Genomic DNA, 20,633 nt, shown 5'->3' with positions numbered 1-20,633 from the left:
ATAATAGTCACCAAGGAATCACAGGAGGGGCAGGAACCACATTTAATTGGCAGCACAATGGTCAGAATTCAGGTATGTATGCCCTCAGACAGCTAATTCCTGTATTGTATAAAATGAAAAAAAAATAACTTTTTGGACGGATAAGATGGAGAGATTTTGTGGTCCTAAAAGTGAAGAGAATTCTCCAAGAGGCAGGGTGATAAAATACCAAAATGTAATCACACAATTCATTTTTAATCAACCCCAATATTATTTATTAAGAAAAAAGGCTACTTGAGGGAGTGTCACTACAGTGTTATACTATGGTACTAATTACTGAAGTCTACTTAGTTGTTGGGAAGCCAGAATAATTAATGTATTATGCAATATAAATTTATGTTTCAGTAGAGGAAGGCATACCTTGGGAACTTCTCCATTCCTGCATGTGAAAAATTAAAAATCAGAGATATTTTATTCCATACTATTTGAAATGCAAGCTTTCGTTGCAAGTATGTCTGTGTTTTGGAAAACAAAACAAACAAACCAAAAGACCAATGCTTTATTATCCTGCTATTTTCAGAGTTAGAGTTCTGGAGTTGGAAGTTTGCAGTACTTCCAATATTATTTGATCCAGGGAGAGGTGTACTCACTCCTTTCCTTTTCCACACTCTGACATTTAACCAGGAAGGCTCTCTACTCCCTTGGGATTGCTCCTCATGGACTTTATTCTGATTGGAGCCTTTGTGCCTAGCAATAATACTGTTTCTCAGGGTCCCTGATCCCTTCTAACTGAAAACAATACTTCTCAGGGATGCTGCTTTGTATTGTCTGAAAGCACTCCTCTCTGCCCAGAAATATGCATAGAAAATGAATTTGCTGAAGAGCATCTAGTCCTGCAGGTGGTGCTAACACAGGAGTTTCCTGTCTGATCATTTCCCAGGTCTCTTTATAGTCTCTGCGTGGAAAGCTCTTGAATCTGCTTCTGCTGCTGTAACCTTCACCTAGTACCACTACTGATGTTTCATCTATGTAGGCTCAAGATCATTCTGCAACTTTTTATCACAGATATCTTTCCAACCTCCTAAATATCTTTTTGGACTGAAAGAATGTCTAAAGCTGACCTTTTGGTGGCTGTGCCATTCTAGATTTCAATTTGATGTATTATTTTAAAGTTGTTTTGGACAATATTGTGAGGCGATATTGGATTTAAAAAATTATTACTTCAAATTATTGTCTCCTCTGATTAGATTTGAGGTGTATTTATGTTTGGAGGGGTGTGTTGGGAGACTCAGGTGAGCTTTCTCAACTTTACTGTCATGGCTCCACCACTGGAAGTCCTGATGGGCTATATTCTAATAATACCAACTACATAAAGACTTACCTGACTCCTCTAGCTAGAAATGATTGATTGCCTCTCTGAACTAATATCTTTTGTGCCTCTGTTTTTGTATTACTACTTTATGTTATATAGTATGTATATAGTATATAGTTATGATTGGAGTGAAGGAACTTAATAATATATGGGTATAACACCATATTTGATTTTTTTATGACTATGAATGTTATAGTGATGCTTCATATATATATATACATATATACACACACACACACACACACATACACAGACATACATATTTCAAATACTGGTAAAGCCTGTGGCAAATTACATTTAGAAGAATCTAATTAGTTGGTTCATTTCAAAAGCTTATTAGACTTTGCACTTCTTTGGGTCAATGCCATATCCTGCCCAATTCATAGAAATAGAAAACTGTCATTTTTCATTTGTGTTGTGGTTTTGACCTGAGTGTCCTCCCATCCCTCTGGATGATATACCTTATTGAAAGAATTAAAATACTGGAAGGTGAAATATGATACCCACCCGTGGCTGTCAGTATCACTTTGGATCCCTCTGGGATTTTACTTTGTTAAAAAAAAACTGCCAGAAGTCAAGAGAACTATTTAAACTATATGTCTAGCCCACATACCCACTGGGGCCAACAGGTACAACTCAAGACCTTATAACAGAAGTGTCAAATATTTTCATGCCTAAACAATATCTACTGCCTGAGTGTTAGCACAGTCTAAAGAGTACTACCTGGAGAAATAGGGCTCATGGGATCTATCTGTATGAACAACATGGCCTCTATGAACCTGAATTTCATGTATTTATACAGAAAAATCAGATGGCACATGTCCCTTGTACAGTATATATTCTAGGACTTTTCAATAAAAGAAGTGTTACTTTTAATGAAATTTTGGAACAGGGAACTAAAATTATAATTAAATAATATAGACTTCATATTTGTGATTTCCCCCATTGAGGATATTCCATGTTATTTAACACTTTATGCTTACACATTTTCCAAAGAGCCTAAACAATATCACCATTTCATAAAACCTTAAATTATCATTATTATCCCAGGTTTTTATCTCTAAAATGATCCTATCAAAAATTATTTTGCTGTATCCTACTCCTTGAATGTCCCATTTCTTCTCTCTATTTTTTATATTATGAATCAGGTTCCTCCATTGCCTAAGTTATACCCATGCTATATGTTAGGAACATTTGGAAACCGTGTAAATTACTTTGAGTTGTGTCAATGTACTGAGGTAGTACTTTGTCAAGACATAACCAGAATTTAGCTACTTCATGAAGTAGAAAAGCCAAATCTTTAGGTAAGAACATATAGATTCCCTTCTTCTCTTTGCTCAATCTTCCTCTTATTATCTGAACCATGCAAAAAAATGAACATAAATATTCACAGATGCATACAGACAAAATTCAGTGCACTAACCAGTTATCTTTTGGAGTAATCCAATTCCACTGACAGCAAAAAAAAAATTCATATAATGACAGCACTTAATTTAAATTATTACATAATCTAAATTATTAAGCTTTACAAAATGCTTATGAATTCAGCTGTATTGTAGCTAAAGCTTTTAAAAACATGGAGAAAGGGGTGGCAAGGTGGCTCAGTGAGTAAGAGCACCGGCTCCAGTGTTGGGATGACCTGGAGATTGAATCCCAGACTCAGACACTCAGCACCACACCCAGAAATAACTGGCCGTGTAACCTTGAGCAAGTTACTTAACCCCGATTGCTTAAAAAAAAATAAAAGTATTGAGAAAAAGCATACTTAATAGGTGTATATATGTGTGCATGTATATTTATATGTGTGTATACTTTTACACAGAGTGCATATTAAAGGGCAACTGAATCTGGGATTTTCCCATAGTGGCATGGCAAGTATGTGTCACAGGCAGGCCTTAAACCTATATGTTCCTGAATCTAAGACTGGCTCTCTAAAATAATCCCTATTCAACTACACATATGTATACCTATCTATCTGTCTGTGATGTGAATTGTTATGTGTAAGTCACATATCCATTTGTCTCTCATGATGGTATATGGGGTGAGATGTTGATATTAACCAAATTTCTCTATTTCTCTGATTTCATACTTGCTATTCCAGTTACCCACTGCTCTGATGACATAATGTTAGCACTTCATTATGTATTCTTTGTTAAAAATTTGATGGGGGACCCTCAATCTCATGATGTGCCTTTTCATTTCCTTCTGGGTAATGAAGAACTTTAAAATTTTGGAGTCCATGTTCTCCATTCTCTTGATTTTGCTGTTTGGACAGTTCTGTTGAATTTTTTTTTTAGTTGATATAGATCATATTAAGAGACTATGCATCATTTTATGGTTTAATATAACCAACACCATGCCACCTTCAAATAGTATGTGGAAGATTTCCAAGTCAATAATGTCTTTTCCATTTGGACTTCAAGTTGGATTTCATCCATGATGATGGCAAACACTTTGGAAAGTTTATATCTTTCTTCAACGGAGTAATTCCTTCTAAGATGTTCAGTTTTATAGTAATATTGCAATGTTCTTACATTGACCCTAACATTGACAAAAAGAGCCATGAAAGGGAGCCCCTGAAAAGACATTGGATATGTATGACCTTTGTGAGAGAATTAGAAAAGGCTCAATAATCCTATCAATGCGGTATGCTTTAAAGAATCAAGTTAAACATAAATGCTAATAAACAATCTTTTAAAGACTACAATTTGGTTTTACTCCAATACTCAAATCCTATATTATTTATTAATCATTTTACCAAATAATTAAGCATGTGGTAATTTAAACAATAAGATTATATATATATATATATATTTTTAAATGGGATTGAACATGAAAGTCAACATAAAACATTCGTCATTTCCTCTCAGAGTAATGCACTCCCTTTTGGAGACATAAGCTCCCACAATCTGGTGACAAATTCTGTACATTGTAGGGAAGAGGTATATAGAAGGAATATAAACCCTCTATATTTTCCAAATTTCATATTGACTTAATGGCTCTCAGATGTTCTAGAAATAAGCCACTCCATCTTTTGACTCTGGGCATGTCCTTCATGCCAGGAACATTCTGTCTCCTCCACTCTACTGACCTCACTGACTTTCTTTTAAGTCCCAACTAAAATCCCACTTTCTACAAGGAAACCTTCTCCAACTCTTCCTTATCCCAAGGCCCTTTTCTCTGTTACTTTTTTTTCCTATTTGTTCTGTATATATTAGTTTGAAAAAAATTATTTTTCATTTGATTGTAAACTCCTTGAGGGGAGGGACTCTACCTTTCTTTTGTATCCTTAGCATGGTGCCTGGCACATAGTGCTTAATAAATGTTGGCAGATTGTTTGATGAGCTCCGATCAAGAAGTAATACCTATTGTCTAGCCTCCAAATTCAGTTTTCATGCTGCCACACTTGTTCTATGACAGGAGACCTCAGATTTTTAATTCATCTCATTCCTGAAACTCTTCCTACTGAAATACAGAAAGGGAAAAAAGTAGGTCTCATTGAGGAATGAACACACAAGTTCATTTTCCTGGTGAGTGGATTCTAGTAGCTGTTACTTTTCAGTCTACTTTGTGGCTTTGCTAAACTTTTGTCCTGGCACACTAGAGCTCCCTCTTTCTCTCCATGATGTCTCCATCTTGCCTTGAGAATACTGTTCTGATATAGATTCACTGCCCTCCAACTTTAGAGAGCCAATATGTACGTAGTATGTGCCTTGTGTGATAAAACTTGTTGGCTAGAAGCTGCTGGAGATAAACTAAGAAATGGTATAATTTAAATATTGTTATCTTTTAGGAAAAGATGATTTATGTTTATGGATTACTGATTCCCTTATTATAGCAATGCTTCAAGTAATTATGGTTGTGCCCTTCTTGAAATTCACTTCTGAACAATGCAAATTCAGTTAAACTGGAGAGAGTCAGACTTCACAATTTGGAATTTGCAGTAATTCCCTGAACTATCTATAATTAAATGGTTTGGTAAATCAATTAATAGTGCAAGGACTGTTTCCAGAAAAAAAAAAATGTTTGTTTATGTAAGGGAATAAATGCTTCAGGAATACCCATTTACAAGGGAATTAGAATATGTAGAGGATCTAATGCTGCTTAAAATGGCATTCTAATGAAACAATTAAAAATGTTTATATATTCATAAAAGTAGGACTTTTAGTATGTAACATAGCATAGTGCTGCTGAAAAGGTGAAAAAATATTTTTAAATATTAAATATTTTAGGATGACTTTCCCTAAGAAGGAGTAGAGAAAACATTGCAGCTTTATTCAAAGTATCTTCTTTCAAATACCAGATCTGCTACTTACTGACTGCATGAATTCATTTCAGTCTCTTTTCTTCATGTTTAAAATAAAGAGATTGGTGGGGCAGCTAGGTGGCGCCGTGAATAGAACACTGGCCCTGGGGTCAGGAGGACCTGGGATCAGATTTGGCCTCAGACACTTAACACACACACACAAAAATAGCTGTCTGACCTTGTGCAAGTCACTTAACCCCAACTGCCCTCCAAAAAGCAAAATTAAATAAATAAATAAGGATATTGGATTAAATCTCAGGAATTTGGGGTTGGAATAGGCTCATCTAAGGTAAAGTTGGTAGAGCCAGTTGGAAGAGTCAGAGCTCCTCACAATGAAAAAAAAAATCACAGACAATTCATTTACATTATTAAATGCCTTATTACAAGCTACTAGTATTCAAAAATTATTTCTAGTTTAGTTAATTGTTTCATTATCTTTCATCATCTTCTGTGCCAAAAAGGATTTATATCAATTAGACATTCCAAGGCTCTGTAGAGAAAGGACATTAGGGAGCCAATACATCTGATGTTTCAGAGATTTGAAATGTACTTGCTCCATGTCTAAATTATCTCCTGAATATGACTCATCCCCCAACTTTCTTGGTCTAAGGATTAGAAAGTGAAACTAAGGCTGCCCTAAGGGACCCAATCATTAGATGTTTGCTGAACCAAATGCCACCTATTTCCCCAATTACTCAGTGATGCTGTTCTCAATCAGCCGAGGATGGCAACATCCCCAAGCATCTGATTGTTATCCCATATTATAGGTAGTAAACTCTCAACTCTTGCTACCCTGGTCTCTATGATTCATTTTCTATATACTGAAGAGATAATCCTTTCACCAAACTGCTTGAACTCCATAGGTTTTACTAGCAGGAGAGTTCATTTATTTCTAAGGCAGCATTTAACTTCATCAAAAGTAAAGTGCAAATGCAGCTGAGGAGATACGGGATTCTTGGGTCAGTAAGTAGGCAGATGAAATTCAGGTTTTTTTTTGTTTGTTTCTTAGCCTTTAGATGGCTATTTATGGTCCAAAGAGCTATGGTCATTCAGAAATATTCAGCATTGATAGAGCCACAGTGATCAGTGAGAAGGACATGATCCTAGAAAGCTAGGCTGAACAACTCAATAGTTTTCTCAATAGATTTTATTCAAACAATGGTGAAGTCATTGACCAGATACTTTGGGTTGAAGCCAATCTCTCTTTAACCAAACTTCTAACTGAAGGGTGCTGGTTTCATTCTAGCTAAGATTTGCAAGGCAGGGGTTTCACTGCTCATATAGAAATTGACGGAAATCTTTTTGATTATATGGCAAAAGGAGATTATCCCTCAGGAGAGCAAGAATGTCTCCATTGCCCTTCTCTAAAAAGGAAAGGGAAATAGGTTGTCTTCTGACAATCACAAGGTAATCTCTCTCTTAGTAATTGCTGTTAAGATTCTTACTAGAGTCTTCTTTAATTGGCTAATCCTTCAACTATAATCTGGTAATCTATCTGAGAGCCAGGTGGCTTCAGAAAGAAACAAGGCACAGTTGACATGCTGCTTGCTGGCCAAAAACTCCAGGAAAAATACCATGAGTAGAATAGCAGTCTATATATAATGTTTATCAATCTGACCAGAGCATTGGATATTGTTTGTCATGAGGGCTTGTGGAAATTTATGTCAAAATTTGCTTAGAGAAGTTCATCAGTATTGTACATTGACACATAATTCATTATTCAGAGCATGAAATTAGGTTACTTAGAAAAGTTTTTCAGTATTGTACTCTAGTTTCATAACATCAGGTTTGCATGGATTCTGGATAATAAATGATGCCCTTCTGTTTTCCTAGTCACCAGTGAAATGAAGCAGGACTCTGGGCTTGCTCTCATGTTAATTTAGCATGATGTCTTCAGCAATGTTATCAGATTCCTTCAAAGAGGACAAAAATGGCATCAAGGTCAGTTACCACAATAAGAGTAATTATTTTTTTCAACCTGACGAGGCTATAAATAAATACTAAAGTGGAAGAAGAGTTGGTGTGTGATTTTTATTTGAAGATGATTGTGAAATCAATGCAGCCTCTAAGACCAAGAAGAAACTGTGTATGGATTAATTCTCTGCCACTGATACTTATTTGGCCTGACACTTATTGCAAAGAAAATAGATGTTCTCCATCAGCCAATGCTACCACAGCAACCATATATGGAACCATTGGTTGCAGCAAATGAAAGAAAAATTGCATGCTGTACATAAGTTTATTATCTTGGTAGCATACTTTCCACAGATGTCCACATATATAGCAGCAGCTTGATGGTGCACTGGATAGAATGTTGGACCTTGAGTCCAGCATCAGACACTTACTTGATATGTTAGCCAGGGTAAACCACTTTATCCTGTTTGCCTCAATTCCTCATTTGTAAATTAAGGAAATGGCAAACCACTCCAGTATCTTAGCCAAGAAAACCCCAAATGAAGTCATGAAAGATTGAACACAATTGAAAAGACCAGACAATGACGCACATGGATGACGAGGTTGATTCATGCATTGTAAGAGCTACTTCGGTGTTTGGGAGGCTCCAGAAGAAAGTGTGGGAGACAACAGATGTTGAGACTGCTTACCAAACTGAAAGTTTACAGAGCCATTTTTCTGACTTCATTGTATGCCTGTGAAAACTGGATACTCTTGTAGTACCATGAGAGAATTGAATATCTTTCATTTGAATTGTCTGAGGAAGATTCTGAAAATCACCTGCAAAATAAAGTACTGGACAGTGAAGTCCTTTATCAAGTAGAACTGCCAAGTACTCAAACTCTACCACAGAGAATTCAGTTATGATGCATTTTCCACATTGTTCAAATGTCAAAGATGCATTTGTCTAAAAGGCTATTTTACAGAGAACTCATGCAAAGAAAGTGCTCACAAAAAGGTCAGAGGAAGTGATGTAAGGACTCTTTCAAAGTCTCTTTTAAGAACTTTGATATTTTATAGACAGAAAAAACAATAACAAAATTCATCTACACGAATAAAAAATCAAGGCTATAAAGAGAATCATTGAAAAGTAAAATGTGAAGGAAGGTGGTCTAGCTGTACCAGATCTCAAACTGTGTTACAAAGTATTAATTAGCAAAACTATCTTGTAAATGACTAAGAAATAGAGTGATGGATCACTAGAATACATTGGGTACACATTATGCTGTAATGTAATTATGTAGTAATCTATTATATGATAAACTCAAAGTTCCAAGGTTTTGGAACAAGAACTCATTATTGACCAAAAAAAAACTGCTGGGAAAACAGAATATTGGCAGAAACTAGGTAAAATCTAACATTTTACACAATATACGAAGACAAGGTTAATATGTGTGCATGAGTTACACATAAAATGTAATACACATAAGCAGATTAGAAGAGCATGAAATACTTTGTTAGTTCTATGGCTAAGGAGATAATTTAGGACCAAAGTAAATATAGAAAGCATATAAAATATGAAATAGATATTTTGATTATTTAAGATTAAAGCATTTTTTGCACAAAAAAATACAGTTAGGCATACTGCATTGACCACTATATCATGATGTCATTTTGATCCTCTTTGATTATGAAAGATAGCAACAAATGATTCTCTGGAATTCTGCATTCTGTTGGCTATATGTTTCCCTTTTCCTTTACTTTTTATTTTCTTTCTTCCCTTTTTTTTTCTCTAACTATAGTTATTTATAAAACCTCATCAGCTCATCAACTGGGGAAAATTTGCAACAAGCATCTCTAACAAAAGGACTCATTTCTCAAACATGTAGAGAATGTAATGAAATTTATAAAAACACAAGCCATTTCACAATTGATAAATGGCAAAAGGATATGAACTGACAGTTTTCAGAAAAAGAAATCCAAGCTATCTGTAGTCATATTGAAAAAAATAAAAACTCTAAATCACTATGGATTACAGAAGAGCAAACTAAAACAACTCTGAGGTGCCACCTCATATCTATCAGATTGCCTGAGAAAACAAAAAATAAAATTATAAATGTTGGAGGAAATGTGATAAACCTGGGGCACTAATGCTCTTTTGGTGGAGTTGTGAACTGATCCAACCACTCTGGAAAGCAATTTGCAACTGTACTTGAAAGCCAAACTAACTATGCATATGCTTTGATCCAGCTATACTACCACTAGTTCTGTATCCCAAAGATATAAAAAGGGGGAAAGGATTTACTTCTACAAAAATATTTTAGCAGCTTTTTGGTGGTGGCTAAGAACTAGAAATTAAGAGAATGCCCATCAATTGGTGAATGGCTAAGGAAGTTGTGGTGTATAATTTTGATGGAATATTATTATGCTATAAGAAATGAAAAACAGGATGATTTCTGGGGGAAAAACCTTGAAAGACTTACAGGAACTTATGCTTAGTGAAGTGAGCAAACCTGGAGAATGTTGTGCACAGGAAAAGCAGTATTGTACAATGAAGAACTGTGAATGACTTAGCTATTTTCAAAAATATAATCATTTAAGACAATCCCGATGGATTCATGATGAAAAGTGCTATCCATCTCCAGAAAAAGAACTAACACTCTGAATATGGTCTGAAGCATGCTATTGTTCACTTTTATTTCTCTCTTTCATTCTTTACTTTTTCTTTGTCTTATTCAAGGCTTCTCTTACAAAATAAAACATGAAATCATGTTTCACATGATTTCATAGATATAAACTATATTGGATTGCTTACCATCTCAGAGAAGGGAGATGAGAGGGAAGGAGGGATAGAATTTGAAACTCAAAACTTTAAAAGATGAACACATAATTATGGAAAATAAAATATTATTTAAAAATACTTTGGTATTGATTGTGAGACATGAGATACACTGGCACAGGACCTTCAAGTATGGCATACCTACATCAAAAAAGGTCCTTTCTTCTATGAGCAAAGAATTATTGAGTTGGCTCAAAAGAAATGTGAACTGCATAAATTTAGACATCTTCCTAAATGTTCATATGGAAAATTTGTACCCAATCTGTGGAAGAGCCTTCTGAATTCATACTGATTTGATCAGTCACAGTTAGACAATACTGTAAGTTGATCACTACATCATGATGTCATTTTGGTCCTCTTTGATGATGAATAACAAATGATTCTCTGGAATTTTGTATTCTCTTGGGTATATATTTCCCTTTCTCTCTTATGTTTTGTTTTCTTTATTCCCCCAGTTATTTATAAAGCCTCATCAAACAACCATTTTGCTCCTTGTCTTTGGAATGTTTTGTTGTTGTTACTGCCTCCTGCACAGTTTTGTGAAACTCTGTCCATAATTGTTTTGGAATTCTATCTAGCAGATCTAATCTTTGAAATCTATTAATCTCCTCCACTTTATATTTTTAAGAGATGTCGTTTAGGTCTTAGCTATAAGATATGATGGTTTTCCCTACTTTCTTCAATTGAAGTTTGAACTTTGGTCTGAACACATGTCATCATTAGTGTGGAAAACTCAGAGTAGGAGAGTTCCATACACTGATGCAGAATAGCAGCTCCTCTGTGATCTAGTCTCAGAGAGTTGCCTTGATAGTGAGAGGTCATATCACTTTCCATGTTAATATGTAGTATGTATGAGAGCTCAGACTTGAACTTGGATCTTCCTGATGCCAGTGATAGCCCCATGTCTGTTGGATCATGTAACTTCTCATACATTATATATGTTTAATAATTTTAGAGTAGAAACCCCATATTTTTATTTACACAAAATGTAAAATGTCATCCAAATTACAGGAACAATAAAAACCTACAGTAGATAATTTACAGTAGACTGTAGCAGTTAAAATTAAACAGAAATTGTGTGGGATGGCCTGAAAAGTTTTTTTTTCATATATTATTAGGGAAAAAAGTTGTGATTCTTCAGTGTACCATATGGCAGTTTTTTACTGTTGATATTCTTTAAAAACGCTTGTTGTTTTCTATAATTGAATCTGCTAAGGACAATTTAAATATATTTCAAAAAAATGAAAACAATATCCTAATAAGAATTTTAATAATATGCTACTTGCTCTTTGACATAAATAGAAAAAGAAACTGAATAAAGTCATTATGTACAGGGGGGAAATCCAATTTCACTTTAAGTAAAAATTCCAAATTGGATTATTTTTAATTTCAAGAAGTTTTTAATGTAAAATGTCAGTATACCAAGAAAAAAATAGATAGATAGATAGATAGATAGATAGATAGATAGATAGATAAGTTTAAGCATAGATAACCACATAATGCAAATGCGGGAACCCAGAATTTATAAACACTCTTGCCAGGTAGAAGTATTGAGAAGATAATTTTCATATTTTTTCCAAGCAATTTTAGCTACTGGATTTAAAAGCATGGAGCTATTTTAAGTTCCTCATCTCCTTTCTTTCAGTATACAATCAGATATCTTTCAGAGATGTTTTATTCTAACACCTAAATCCTATCACTAATTATTCTACTTTGTAAGTAAAAATGACTATTAAAGTCATTTATGCTGATATAGTTAATAAATATATTGTCTCCTTTAAAACCCACAACATTGCTAGGTCTCAGGTATCACAGACATTATTTCTGTGTGTTTGTGTGTATCCATGTATATATGCGTATGCACACATACACACTACATCACATATAAGTATATATAACAATATATGCATATATGTATGTATGTGTGTATGTGTATATATGTAAGGATGTGTGTATTGTATAATGCTTTTTACTTGAAAAATAGAAGATAAACAGTTACATATCCTACCTAAAATCCAATAGAATTTCATAAATGGAAAGAACAATTTAAGGCAAAATAATGTGCATAAAGCATGAAGGTAGAATTTCCGATTTTCATATATATGTATACATATATTTCATATACACACATATACATGTATGTATACATGTATATGTATATTACTAAAGCTACTATAACAATACAATGAAAGTTAAATACAAATCAAATATTTTATGCATTTTGTGTAAATAAAATGTGTTAGCATGGTAAATATGCATAGTGTGGTAAATATTACTTATTCTCTCTGTTTATAGATTTTAAGTTTTATTGCTTATTATTATTTTTATATTTATATATGTATTTTTATTATACTTTTTCATTTTGTTACCAAATTATCATTGCTGGTAGCATAATTTATAATTTCAAAAGTGTAGAGGGGAAGTGGAACCTACAGTTCCATTAAAGTGTAAACACCAAATTTATAACTCATCTGCATTATGCAGATTCCTAGGGAACTGAGGGTTTAAGCAGCTTGCCCAGGATCACAGAGCTACTATGTACACCTTGAGGACTAGAACTGAAAACTTTTAGTAGTTCTTACAAGGGTACTAATCTACCTATTCTCAATTTCAACATTACTACCCTTTTAAAACAAATTCAAACTTGCAAACCTGGAATATATGTCCACAAAACACTGTCCCTTTCTTGTCTACACAGTTTAGTCCCCCACTTTCCACCATGGGACTCTTTGCTCAAATTAAGACAATCTTCTTGTCATCTCTTTCCTTCTTTAGCATTTATTTTATGTACTTTCCTTGACTCATTTTTCATGATTTCCTTTCACCACTTTCATTTCTCTTCCCAATTTTTCCTCTACCTTTCTTACTTAATTTTCAAAATTCTTTTTGAGTTAATCCATGACCTGAGATCAATTCATAATTTTCTTGGATCCTTTAGATGTAGGAACATTTTTTTTGTTATCTTCTTCTGAATGTGTTTTTGTGTTTCTTTTCACCATAGCAAGTTTCTGTGGTCATAATTTTTTGTGTTGTTTACTTATTTTCCCAGCCTATTTCTTGACTTTTAACTCTTTGTTAAAGTAGGGTTCTGCTTCCAGGGTGGAGGGTGCACTGCCCCAAGCTTCAGGAGTTTTGTGCAGCTGTTTGCAGAGATACCTCTAGGAACCTTTAAATTTTCAGTTCTTCCAAGGAGGTATGAACTAAAGAGAGGCATTTACAGTAGTGGCCTGTGCTCTGGTTTGTGAGCAACCACAAGCACTATTTTCTGCCCTAGAACTATGAGTAGTATCATTATTCCACTGTGGCTCTGGTACACTAGTGCTTCTCTTTGCCCTTGGACTGTCACCCAGGAATGTGACCCTTATCCATATTTGAGCAAAGCAACACAGCCTTTACCCAGTACCAGCAAAGAGACTCCTGCAATCTCCTTCTGAGCAGTTATTTGACCCTCTTATTATCTGTGGGCTGAAAGTTTAGGAAGCAGCCACTGCTGATTCAGTTGCTTAAAAGACCTGTTCCTGATTTGCCAAAGCTAAGTCTGTGCTGGTGAGTCCTGAGCTGGACTGTGAACCATTCTTATTGAGGTGCAATAGACTTTTCCTGTTGACATTCTAAGTTGTCTTTGGATGGAAAATTATTTCCCCTCTTCTTTCTGTGGGTTCTGCTGCTCCAGGAATGCTTTATAACATTATTTAAAGGTGTTCAGAGGAGTTTTGGGGAGAACTCAGGCAAGTTGCTGCCTTTTCTCTTCCATCTTGGCTCCTACCCCTCCCCATCTCTCTCTTTTCCACTGAGATACACACACCTATTTGGACTTCCTCATTCCTGCTTCTATGATGTTTCTACAACTGCAATCTCTCACAGATCTGCCTTCAGCATAGTAAGATAGGAACTTTTTATTCAATATTTAATTCATATCACACCTCCTCCATGTTATTTATACGGATTACCTCCACTCAGAATATCCTTTCCCTCTCTGAAATCCTATTGGACTTTGGGAAGTAACATGATGGATTATACTTTCGCACCTGATTATATTCTACATTTCAGGAATGGGTTATATAGCTTCTTCATGCCTGCATCCTTTATGGAGGAATATTATAAAGAGAAAAATTTCTCTCTTAGCTTAGTATTGCTATTCATTTGGTTTTCTTCTGCCTTTTATAAATGCTTATTGACTGATTTAATCTACTCCTAGATATATTTTGCAGTAATGGATACTTTTTTTCAAATATAGAACAGTGATGTATATGAGGATTTATCTCATCACATTGCCACCACAGTTTTCAAGTCATAGAAATATCATTCACACACTTGAAGGTCTGAAAGCACAAAGATCTAGAAAAAGATTTAAACCCATGAATTCATTAGTAAACAAACAAATGTGAGGATTATAGATCAATTCATCTCTTCACTCCCTACCAAGTCATTTTGGGTTCCCATTAGCTATTATCCCAAAAAATATGTAACTGTATTTTGTGAAGCAGGGAAGAGGAAGCTGGAGGGGAAATGTCTTTAACTTAAAAAAAACAAAAGAAAATAAACCCTACACAATTATTCAGATAAGGAAATTATTACTAGTTTTAGAGTAGCTTTCAAGCTTTCTGGAAGGAGATTAACCCTAATTTTAAAACAAGATTTTGCAATCAGAGAAGCTCGCAATTCCAAAGAGAACATTAGACAGAGACACCAAAATGTCTAATGCCTCTAAGTTTCCATAAGAAAAAAGACTAAACACATGGTCATTTCTTCCAATATTTATGGAATTCAGGATTCTATGGAAAAATAAATTTTGATTAAAAAAAGGTTGAAAAATATATGTAGAAAAGAGTATGAATCAATTTCCAATTCAGAAAAGGCCATAGATACTAAAGAGATAATTAGCATCTCAAAAACCAGAGGTCATCAGCTCCACTGATGTGTCCAAGTTGACTACAGAATGTCTTAATAGCATGTTAACTTCTAATTAAAACTTCATCTCATATCTTACTTGATTTTGTAAATCCTTTCTCCTCACTTTCCTTCCATGTCAAACATCAAACCCTCAACTCTTCCAGCTCTCTGCATTCTTCTATTTTGCCTCATTTTTTTTTTCATATCTGTGTAACAGTTCCCTGATTGGTCTGCTGAAGTTGGCACTCTATATTATTCATATTATGCAATCTTATAACAAGAACCAGAAAACTAATATTTATACCAATATTATTAACTGGAAATTATATCACATTTTAAGATTTGCAAAATGCTTTATAAGTATTATCTATGTTTATCCCCAAATAAACTATATGAGGTCAATGCTCTTATTATTCCCATTTTACAAATCAGGAAACTGAGAGGTTTCGTGACTGGCCCAAATTCACATAAGTATTACATGTCTGAGACTTAATTTGAAATCAAGTCTTCCTGAATTCAAGTGCAGCACATGACATTCTCACTCAATACCTAATAATGAAGCACTTAAAATTTTTCAATAATAGAGATGGTGGAGGAGATAAGTTAAACTGTGCACTGTAAACCTTAGGGAAACATTTCATCTTCAGACAAAGTAACTTCTAAGGCAAAGGAAGTAGAATTGTGAGATTTAATATTTATTTTCCTATCTATCAGCAACAACAGGTTGAACAAGAATGATTCTATTTTTTTTTAAGCAATCAAGGTTAAGTAACTTGCTCAAAGTTACACAGCCAGTTATGTCCAGGTGTGGTGCTAAGTATTTGAGCCTGGATTTGATTCCCAGGTCATCACGACACTGGAGCCAGTAGTCTTACTCGCTGAGCCACCTGGCCACCCCGAATGATTCTATTTTTAAAGGTCTATCATTTTAGGGATTATCTACCAATATGGGTAATTTTGATAAGAATAACCATAAAGAAATACATTTTCCACATAAACAACCTGATTTTTAGCATATCTAGTGACTCTAAGACTTGCAGACTTCTCTCATTTCCAATCTGCTGTGGAATGCTAATGACTGACTGTGTACCACATAGAGACTTAAAATACTATAAAGCCAAGCTATATCCTAAAAAGCTGGAGTGACTCTTAACCAGTATTTCTTAAGGTACTAATTAATTAATTATTTTTCAATGTGACTAATAATGTCTTGACTCCCAGTCTTGTAGACCTTATGATGGATGAGATTCTCCATAGTCTCTCATGAAATCCAGTCTATAGAACTCCCACATAAAGTTATAAAAAGATGAATAAAGTCAAATGTTGGGGGTACATGGGTGAAAATAAGAAGGGAGGAGACTACAGTTTGAAAAACATCACGGAAGCAGAAAATAGGAAGGCCTTTTTATATGCATCTCTATGTGTATGTGTGTGTGTGGGGGGCGGTTGGTAAGAGAGCTGGCTGGGGAGAAAGAGTAAAATAGCATAAGAAGATTGCCTCAATTGATTGACCACCAGTGAGAGATTCAGATTCCAGACAAGAGTGGAATTGTTGACATAGTAGAATCAGAAGGTAGGAAACATTTATTAAGCATTTCCTATGACTCTGACTCTGTGTAAGTGCAAGGGATAGTAATACAAGCAAAAAGAAAGGCAATCCCTGTCTTTGTGGAGCTTATTTTCTACTAGGGGCAAACAAAGTATGAAAGGGAATTGAAAAGTAGGTGAGAGGGTATGGTAGCTATAGTGAAAATAAGTTTTAGTACCTCAGTAAAATATTAGTCTATTAATTTAGTATTATTAGTAACTTGAAAAGAATAAGTTCTTTGATCTTAATAAAATAGCTTATCAATTTTGTATGACTGACAAAATAGTAAGAATAAATTCACACAAATAAAATACATTTTGCTAACTTAGTAAAGTTGAGTTGATTTTATTATTAGCCTTCATTTTATGTTTGAAATATTTGAGTAACTTATTTTTCAATAATGAGGTAAATGTCTGTGTGATGTAATAAGTCACATACATATAAATAATTGATAAATGTAAGTAGATCCTCTGTTAAGACAACCAACGAATAAAGTATTATCAACAATTTTGTCAGTAATTTTGAAGGCAATTATAATGCAACTATGTGGTACTGAATTTTAGCTAAAAATAGAAAACAATCCCCCTGAGATCCTAGCCATCAGTTTTGTAATGGGAGAAATATCTCCATACTGAGTTTGTGTGGTAGGTAATGGTAAAAATGTGTTTACCAGAATGCAAAATTATAGAGATGTAAGAAAAAAAATGTTTTATCATTATGCTCAAGCATAGATTCAGGCATCAAAGAAAACAAACCTGAACAATCATTAAGATTCTAAGAAGACCTCTTATAGGCAAAATTTAAACCAAATGACAAAGAAATAATTCTTTTACACATTACAATCTTGCGCATTTTTCTTAGGCCATAATAGTTAGAAAAAGGAAATATGATTAATCCTATGCTTCTTCAATGTCCTAAAAGTCAAACAAACTCAAAGAATCATAATCTCATATGGGAGCAAACCTAGTTTAGCAGATTTTATAAAAAAAAAAAGTAAGGTTTGTTATTGTTATTGGCTAATTGTTCAATACTGTTTGACTATTCATGATTCCATGGACCAGAATATGCCAACACTGTCCATGAAGTTTTCTTTCACAAAGATAGTGGAGTGATTTGCCATTGCCTTCTCCAGGGAATTAAGACAAAAAGAGGTTAAGTGGTCTGTCTAGTGTCACGAGTCTATAAAGTATCTGAGGTCAAATTTGAAGTAAGGTCTTCTTGACTCTCGTCCCAGTGCTCTAATCACTGAGTTTTACCTAATTTCAGATTCGCAAATCAATTGATTGAGGGAGAAGATATACATGTCACTAGAATAACCAAGGAGACTCAATATCAAGAACATTTTACTTAAACTGGTAGCTAGCAAGTAATTAAAACACTTTGCCTTTCCTTTGTCTTCTATCTGAGGAAGATCAAATAGTGTTTCCTTATTTCATGAGTCAAACTTTGGTCAGATAAAGTTAATATTAAAATAAGACAGGTTTTTCTTTAACCAAAATATACTGAAGGAATGGCCCTGAGGGCTAAATTATAAAATGAAATAAAAGGAAATCCAAAATCCCCATTATAGCCTGTTCCTAAATCATATCAGCGATGACTCCTTTGTCCTGTTTATCTGCACTTGAGACTTGAACAAGTTTGCATAGACTAGAGAGCAATGCTGATTCCTTGATACAGATATTGGAGACTTACAAAGGCAACTGCCCCAGGGAGATGGGGGGAAAACCTGGCTGAGCAAAGAAAGAACCTTGTAAAGTCCAAGTGCAGTAAGACAGAAAACTAAGGGTGATCTTGAGCTGGGTTTTGAAGAAAGCAAGAAACTTTAGCTAAAGGGAAGACTGGTAAGGACATGGAGGTGGAGGTGATTAAAGGTGAAGGGCAAAGACAGTAAATAGAATAGTTTGTGCATTGTTTCCTGCCATAGCAGCAGAGATTTCCCAAGCTAAATGTGTTGAGGGAAGGCATGACTAGTAACACAACCTGGACTATCAAAGGGTAGTTCATGAGGCCAGGGTTGAATGAGGCATATTTCCTACATAAATTGAGTTCAGTAATTAAATGCTGACCTTTGAGGCTATTTTGTTTATGTTCATACGTAGAGTTTAATTTATAAAATCACAGAATTCAGAGTTGGAAGAGAGAGCAACCTTCTACTATAACCAGAAAATCAAGAAAACATCCCTATCTGACAGGAACCTGGCAAATGATCATTTAACCCTTACTAGGAGACTTCGAGGCAGTTAGATTGTTCAGTGGATAGAGTACTTGACCAGGAGTGAGGAAGACTCATCTTTAGGAGTTCAATTGTGTCCTCACACGTTTGCTAGCTGTATGACCCTGGGCAAGTCACTTAATCGTGTTTGATTTATTTTCTCATCTGTAAAATGAGGTGAAGAAGGAAGTGGCAAACAATTCCAATATTTTTGCTAAGAAAATAACAGTTGAGGTCATGAAGAGTACACAGGACAACAGCAAAAAAAAAAAAAAAGAAAGAAGACTTTCAATTAAGGAGGAACATATTAATTAACATAAGCCCTGCTTGATTCTGCATTTGTTGCTGGGTAATCAACAAATTTGCCAGCTGTTTGACAAATAAAAAAGGCTTTCTTTAATCCTTAAGGACATTGGGTAAATATCTTCTTTGATCCCTGACTGCATGTTAGGGCAAATTTTTAACCTCTGGGCCATCTCCATTTCTAAACACATGGATGATAGAGCAAAGAAAATTAGAGAGGTTAAATATCATATCCACCATCAAAATAGTGTTATATGCAGGTAAGAACAGGGAATTTTAGAGTCAGAGGACATATCTTTGAATCCTAGTACTATTGCTGAGGATAAATGACTTAGGACTAGAAGGAACATTATGTACTATGGTAGTTGAAAGAGACAGAATATAGCATCTAAATACCTACATTTGATTTGAGACTCAGCTATTTGTTTAATCTATGATGATAGGCAAGCCAGTTTCAACATCTCTGAAATGAATGGCTTAGACTATATGATCTCTGGTATGATAGACCTTAGCTAAAAGGACATGTAGTCCAAACCACTCATATTTCAGGGGAAAATTGGGCTCAAAGAGCTCAGGTGGCTTACCCAAAGTCAACAATGTATGTCAGAAGGGACAACTGGACCCATGTTGTCTGACTACAAAGGGATACGCTCTTACCAGTGTATCCCATTTCTTCCAACTTGAAAACCCAATCCAAAGATCTTGACAGTAGAAAAATTAGGATTGTGCCATATTGTACAGCACACCAGAAAAATAATGACTCAAAATCCAGTCAGCTGTTTTTCAAACAGCAAAATTTGACAAACTATCAGGTCTGGCAGGTTTTCTAATGCCAAATACATGAAACCCCCAGTTCCCTGTCCAGCTTTCTGTGCAGTTCCTGCTTTGTATTGAAACTCACAGTATCCAGTCCACCTTAAGTCCTTCACAGATTCTGTTCCTGGGAAGAGAAAATTTAATGGAGCCACAGAAAGACAAAGAAACAACACCACAGTCATGCTTCCTCTGGCAGCTCCACCTATGCCTCAGAAATCTTCATCAGCTCCATTCTAAAAATCAAAATCACTTTGTCCCATTCTTAAAATAAAAATCACTTTCTCTACAGAAATTCCAGTCCTGCAGTAGTGGCCCAGACTTCAGATGCTTGCAAGAGAGAAATTCTCTCTCTCTGTCTCTGTCTCTCTGTCTCTCTCTCTCTCTGTCTGTCTCTCTGTCTCTGTCTCTCTCTGTCTCTGTCTCTCTGTCTCT

Source organism: Petaurus breviceps, unplaced genomic scaffold (assembly GCF_028583685.1).
Source record: "Petaurus breviceps papuanus isolate PSGF00001 unplaced genomic scaffold, PetGlider_PUasm1.0 140, whole genome shotgun sequence".
NCBI classification, from domain to species: Eukaryota; Metazoa; Chordata; class Mammalia; order Diprotodontia; family Petauridae; genus Petaurus; species Petaurus breviceps.
Note: the sequence above shows the minus strand (reverse complement) of the source record.